This window comes from Pagrus pagrus (assembly GCF_965226575.1).
Source record: "Pagrus pagrus genome assembly, contig: HAP1_SCAFFOLD_294, whole genome shotgun sequence".
NCBI classification, from domain to species: domain Eukaryota; kingdom Metazoa; phylum Chordata; class Actinopteri; order Spariformes; family Sparidae; genus Pagrus; species Pagrus pagrus.
The window spans coordinates 65,463-72,704 of NW_028175169.1; the positions used below are offsets into that span (position 1 = coordinate 65,463).

The 7,242-nt window shown below is 39.9% G+C and overlaps 1 long non-coding RNA gene across 1 annotated transcript; it reads left to right on the plus strand.

Annotated features, from left to right (window-relative positions):
• The first annotated feature begins 426 nt into the window (after positions 1–426).
• On the plus strand, positions 427–6,788 carry LOC311254093. Its single transcript, XR_014622194.1, has 3 exons — positions 427–489; positions 3,625–4,105; positions 5,593–6,788. It is a non-coding gene; the product is annotated as an uncharacterized lncRNA (long non-coding RNA).
• The last annotated feature ends 454 nt before the right edge of the window (positions 6,789–7,242 follow it).

Below are 7,242 nucleotides of genomic sequence, written 5' to 3' on the forward strand. Positions count from 1 at the left end.
ACCTGCAGCAGTACATTTACTTTGTTAGCAAGATTATATTTTCCACAAACTATAGACAGTGTGAACAATTTCAAAATAATGGACAAGAGAAAGACGTTTGAGTTGCAACATTATTTTCAAAAAGATACAAACCTCTTGTAAGTAAAATGAAAAAAAGACAATTGCGATTACTTACATGATACTATGAGTTTTATAGCAAAAATGTATAATGTTCCAATATATTGGAAAAGACGGGAGACACACACACACACACACACACACACACACACACACACACACACACAGAGAGAGAGAGAGATCACACACACACACACACACACACACACACACACAGAGTTTGCATTGCAACAGGAAATGCCCTCCCCCATGTAGAGAGAATGGAAAAGACAGAGTTTCGAGGGACCAGGACTTTAGTATTGAGTTATTCTGGTAACGTGTGAGGAGGAAAGAGAAAACTGACAGACTCCGTGTTGAAGGACAGACGGGACGGTAACATTGACTCAAATATCCTTTTATTTTACTTGTTGAGTAGTTTTGGGACCACAACGAAAAAGTATAATACATCGGGAATGGTACATTATTTTGGTTTGGTTTGATTTAGATTGCATTAAGGTGTTTGTGGGCCCAGAGTGTGTGTTTAAGTAACGTTGAAGTTGATAAATTGAGATTTTCTGAAGTAATCCATTTGAGGATGTGTTAAAAACAGTGTTAAAAGTTTTTTGTCTGTGTATATAATACAATGTAAAATTTTTCTTTAAAAAAAAGGAATAATTTATTTATAGTATTTCCTGGAAAAAAAGGGGACAGTAATATTTTAATTTCATTTTTTTGTTATATTGGAAAAGGTGGGAGAGAGAGACAAATACAAAAGTATTTGCAAATGTGTATTAATGTCTCTGTACGTATTTAGATATGTGTGTTCGTGTTGACATTTGTATGTATGTGTTCAGATCTGTGTGTCCGTGTTTACGTTATTTTGGTTTGGGTATATATTTAGGTGTAGGATTTAGATTGTATTAAGGTGTGTGTTTAGTGAGGGTTTTTTTTTTTGCCCTTAAACGTGTCAAGTGAATAAGGAATTAAGGTGTTTGTGGGCCCAGAAAGTGTATTTAAGTAACTGTGAAGTTGATAAAGTGAAATTTAGATTAACTTTATCATTGTTAAGTGAGACATTGGAGCATGCATGCAATCATCTTCTGATGATTGTATGCCCTGAGCTCAGGCTCACAACCTCACGCTGCCTGGCTGCTGTTGAGAGGCAGATCACAATGGATTCTCGATTGTTTGCTGTCAGTTAGGTTCATGTTTTAGCAGAATGTGAACAAAATATGAACTTTTAGTTACAGTAAGTTTAGGGTAACGATCATCTGTTAGTGTCACCCCAATACATCGGGAATGGTACATTATTTTGGTTTGGTTTGATTTAGATTGCATTAAGGTGTTTGTGGGCCCAGAGTGTGTGTTTAAGTAACGTTGAAGTTGATAAATTGAGATTTTCTGAAGTAATCCATTTGAGGATGTGTTAAAAACAGTGTTAAAAGTTTTTTGTCTGTGTATATAATACAATGTAAAATTTTTCTTTAAAAAAAAGGAATAATTTATTTATAGTATTTCCTGGAAAAAAAGGGGACAGTAATATTTTAATTTCATTTTTTTGTTATATTGGAAAAGGTGGGAGAGAGAGACAAATACAAAAGTATTTGCAAATGTGTATTAATGTCTCTGTACGTATTTAGATATGTGTGTTCGTGTTGACATTTGTATGTATGTGTTCAGATCTGTGTGTCCGTGTTTACGTTATTTTGGTTTGGGTATATATTTAGGTGTAGGATTTAGATTGTATTAAGGTGTGTGTTTAGTGAGGGGTTTTTTTTTGCCCTTAAACGTGTCAAGTGAATAAGGAATTAAGGTGTTTGTGGGCCCAGAAAGTGTATTTAAGTAACTGTGAAGTTGATAAAGTGAAATTTAGATTAACTTTATCATTGTTAAGTGAGACATTGGAGCATGCATGCAATCATCTTCTGATGATTGTATGCCCTGAGCTCAGGCTCACAACCTCACGCTGCCTGGCTGTTGTTGAGAGGCAGATCACAATGGATTCTCGATTGTTTGCTGTCAGTTAGGTTCATGTTTTAGCAGAATGTGAACAAAATATGAACTTTTAGTTACAGTAAGTTTAGGGTAACGATCATCTGTTAGTGTCACCCCAATACATCGGGAATGGTACATTATTTTGGTTTGGTTTGATTTAGATTGCATTAAGGTGTTTGTGGGCCCAGAGTGTGTGTTTAAGTAACGTTGAAGTTGATAAATTGAGATTTTCTGAAGTAATCCATTTGAGGATGTGTTAAAAACAGTGTTAAAAGTTTTTTGTCTGTGTATATAATACAATGTAAAATTTTTCTTTAAAAAAAAGGAATAATTTATTTATAGTATTTCCTGGAAAAAAAGGGGACAGTAATATTTTAATTTCATTTTTTTGTTATATTGGAAAAGGTGGGAGAGAGAGACAAATACAAAAGTATTTGCAAATGTGTATTAATGTCTCTGTACGTATTTAGATATGTGTGTTCGTGTTGACATTTGTATGTATGTGTTCAGATCTGTGTGTCCGTGTTTACGTTATTTTGGTTTGGGTATATATTTAGGTGTAGGATTTAGATTGTATTAAGGTGTGTGTTTAGTGAGGGGTTTTTTTTTGCCCTTAAACGTGTCAAGTGAATAAGGAATTAAGGTGTTTGTGGGCCCAGAAAGTGTATTTAAGTAACTGTGAAGTTGATAAAGTGAAATTTAGATTAACTTTATCATTGTTAAGTGAGACATTGGAGCATGCATGCAATCATCTTCTGATGATTGTATGCCCTGAGCTCAGGCTCACAACCTCACGCTGCCTGGCTGTTGTTGAGAGGCAGATCACAATGGATTCTCGATTGTTTGCTGTCAGTTAGGTTCATGTTTTAGCAGAATGTGAACAAAATATGAACTTTTAGTTACAGTAAGTTTAGGGTAACGATCATCTGTTAGTGTCACCCCAATAGTGACACGCTCAATGTGTAGATTGTACTGCTACAGCAGCCAGGCAGCGTCAGTTCAGGGCAAAGGAAAATGACAGACAAATCTTTTCTACACTTGCGGATCGCGACACTGAACACACACACACACACAGATCTGAATACCCACACAAAGATCTGAATACACACACACAGTTTGAGATGCACATTTGCAAATAGTTTTGCAACAATTAGAACTCCATACCTCCCACACAAAGGAGGAAGCTACATAAAACCCGAGAGAGATATAGAGAGTCAGATGTCACTGCATGTCACACATTAAGAAATGTTTCAATGTAAAGACTAAGACTCATTTATTTCTGTTTATTGATACTGTCATTTTTCTCATTATTACTTATTGTTCTATTACTGTTTATTATTTTAAACATGCACACGAACACACAGATAATTATTGTCTTATTTTATTTTTCTTAAATTTTACTCTATTTATTTATATTAACTTATGAAGTGTATTTTTGTCCTGTTTAATTGACTCTGCGGCGGGTGCTTGTGTACTTGTGTTGTGTTATTTGTGCTGCTTTCTTTTCACTATTTTATAACTTGTGTGTTTCAGGTATGACAGAGAAGAGAGAGGAAAACAAATGTGGTGCAGTTGTAGGACGACTGGTTCCCAACCCAGTCAGCTCCTCACCACGCAGCGGTAGCCACCACGGACGCCTGAGTTAACAACGTCAACTAGCCAACGGCGTTAGCCGAGCAGCTGGCCCACGAGAGAGAACCCAGTCCCCCGACTACAACGGCGGAGAGGAGCAGAGGATCCGGTGGACAGGTGCTGACGGCGTTAGCCTAGCAGCTGGCCCACGAGAGACAGCCCAGTCCCCCGACTACAACGGCGGAGAGGAGCAGAGGATCCGGTGGACAGGTGCTGACGGCGTTAGCCTAGCAGCTGGCCCACGAGAGACAGCCCAGTCTCCCTGCTCGTGTGAGAGCTAAGCTTGTGAGAAACCACAATGGAGGAAGAGGGGGGTGTCAGACTTTGCGGGCGCGGCAACATACCACCACTGCCCCCAGTCATACTAACTGTCATGTTGCTGGTAAGTTGGTAAATTGAAATTTTCTGAAGTAATCCATTTGAGGATTATAGTGTTGAAGTTTTGTCACACCAAATGTCTGTGCATATAGTACTGTGTAAAGTGTGTACACACACACCCACACAGAAACATGTCCTCACAATTGATGTCTTATTTTATTTTCTTCAATTTTTACTCTATTTATATATGTATATATTAACTCATGAAGTGTATTTGTGTTCTGTTTAATTGACTCTTTGCGCTTTAGCAACACAGTCTCTGTGACATTCATGCAAATAAAGTAAATTTGAATTGAGAGTGAGAGAGACAGAGAGACAGAGAGAGCTGACACATAGATTTAATGACAATGACAATGACATTGTTGATCATGTTAACAATATGCTGAGCCTTAGACAGATTTGTATTATGTTCGCATTTGAAGTTGTTATGGAATGCAATGTGAATAAAATAAAAAAGTACGGTGTGATTTCTTCATTATACACCAGTAGACACCACATGGATATACAAGAGTCTAAGGAGGAAGTCAAAGGAGGAAGCTACATAAAACCCGAGAGAGAGAGAGAGAGAGAGAGAGAGAGAGAGAGAGAGAGAGAGAGTCAGATGTCACTGCATGTCACACATTAAGAAATATTTCAATGTAAAGACTGAAAGACTCATTTATTTCTGTTCCCTTTTGCTACACTTCTGCCGCGGCAGATCTGCAAATGCGTGCCATGATCCGCAAGTGTAGAAAAAAGTCATCTGTGACTTTCCTTTGCCCTGAGCTCAGGCTCACAACCTCACGCTGCCTGGCTGCTGTTGAGACACAGACCACAATGGATTCTCGATTGTTTGCTGTCAGGTAAAGCAACACTAGGTAACTTCCCAGAGAGGGTAGGTACATACCTGACGTAAAGAAGTCTAGTGCGACCTGGCATTGGCATTGGTTTACAAAAAATCCAAGTAGCTGCTGGCTAAATCCACCGATGAATAAACGTGTCTTAAAGCAGGTCGCACTAGACTTCTTTATGTCAGGTATGTACTGTACCTACCCGCTCTGGGAAGTTACACAGTGCGGTTTCTGCCGCCGTGACCCCAGCCAAGCTGCAGAGGCGTCACCATTCATCATATTAACCATTATTCTACCACATAACTGAGTTTAGAAATATTATTTTAAGGTCGAAAAACTACCTAGTGTTGCTTTAAGTTCATGTTTTAGCAGAATGTGAAAACAATATGAACTTTTACTTACAGTAACTTATTAGTAATACTTATTCTCATTATTACTTATTATTCTATTACTGTTTATTATTTTAAACATGCACACGAACACACAGACAATTATTGTCTTTTTTATTTTTCTTAAATTTTACTCTATTTTTATATGTTTATATTAACTTATGAAGTGTATTTTTGTCCTGTTTAATTGACTCTGTGGTGGGTGCTTGTGTACTTGTGTTGTGTTATTTGTGCTGCTTTCTTTTCACTATTTTATAACTTGTGTGTTTCAGGTATGACAGAGAAGAGAGAGGAAAACAAATGTGGTGCAGTTCTAGGACGACTGGTTCCCAACCCAATCAGCTCCTTACCACGCAGTGGTAGCCACCACGGACGCCTGAGTTAACAACGTCAACTAGCCAACGGCGTTAGCCGAGCAGCTGGCCCACGAGAGACAGCCCAGTCTCCCTACGACACGGCGGAGAGGAGCAGAGGATCCGGTGGGTAGGCGCTGATGGCATTAGCCTAGCAGCTGGCCCACGAGAGACAGCCCAGTCTCCCTACGACGACGGTGGAGAGGAGCAGAGGATCCGGTGGGTAGGCGCTGATGGCATTAGCCTAGCAGCTGGCCCACGAGAGACAGCCCAGTCTCCCTACGACACGGCGGAGAGGAGCAGAGGATCCGGTGGGTAGGCGCTGATGGCATTAGCCTAGCAGCTGGCCCACGAGAGACAGCCCAGTCTCCCTACGACGACGGTGGAGAGGAGCAGAGGATCCAGTGGACAGGCGCCGATGGCGTTAGCCAAGCAGCTGACCCTCCAACTGACTGCCGCAGTGGCCGCATGACGGACTGTGGACTCAGGGAGTGTGTCACCTTGCCTACTCCAAAGATACCCTGCTAGCCCTGTGGGACAAAAACAGCGCACCCTCTGACCATCTCCCTGCTCGTGTGAGAGCTAAGCTGGTGAGAAACCACAGTGGAGGAAGAGGGGGTGTCAGACTTTGCGGACGCGGCAACATACCACCACTGCCCCCAGTCATACTAACTGTCAGGTTGCTGGTAAGTGGGTAAATTGAGATTTTCTGAAGTAATCCATTTGAGGGTTTTTGTCTGTGCATATGGTACTGTGTAAAGTGTGTACACACACACCCACACAGAAACATGTCCTCACAATTGATGTCTTATTTTATTTTCTTCAATTTTTACTCTATGTATATATGTATATATTAACTCATGAAGTGTATTTGTGTTCTGTTTAATTGACTCTTTGCGCTTTAGCAACACAGTCTCTGTGACATTCATGCAAATAAAGTAAATTTGAATTGAGAGTGAGAGAGACAGAGAGACAGAGAGAGCTGACACATAGATTTAATGACAATGACAATGACATTGTTGATCATGTTAACAATATGCTGAGCCTTAGACAGATTTGTATTATGTTCGCATTTGAAGTTGTTATGGAATGCAATGTGAATAAAATAAAAAAGTACGGTGTGATTTCTTCATTGTACACCAGTAGACACCACATGGATATACAAGAGTCTAAGGTATCCAGGGGCCATCAAGTATCTCAATGATTTCTTCAAGTACACAGGAATATTCAGGTGGGCTGTCAAAGTCTTCATGTAACCATAGTAAGGGCTGTAGTAGGCTGTTTGTGTCGCTCCAATCAACATTGGTTTCGGGGAAGTTCGTCAGCATCTCGTCAAACAGAAAGATGTCAGTGTTCATACACAGTAATTCGCTTTCGCGATACTCTGTCTTTGTATCATTGGACTGCATTGTCACGTCAGTCTGGACACCACTGTTATCATCTGCCATCCCTCAGTGGAATTGGAGTTTGGGTCTCTGGTGATCAGAGAAAGTGTTTGTTTATTCAGTCACAAATCACACACACACACAGGATATAATGTAGACGGTTCTGCTGTATAATTAGCAGGGG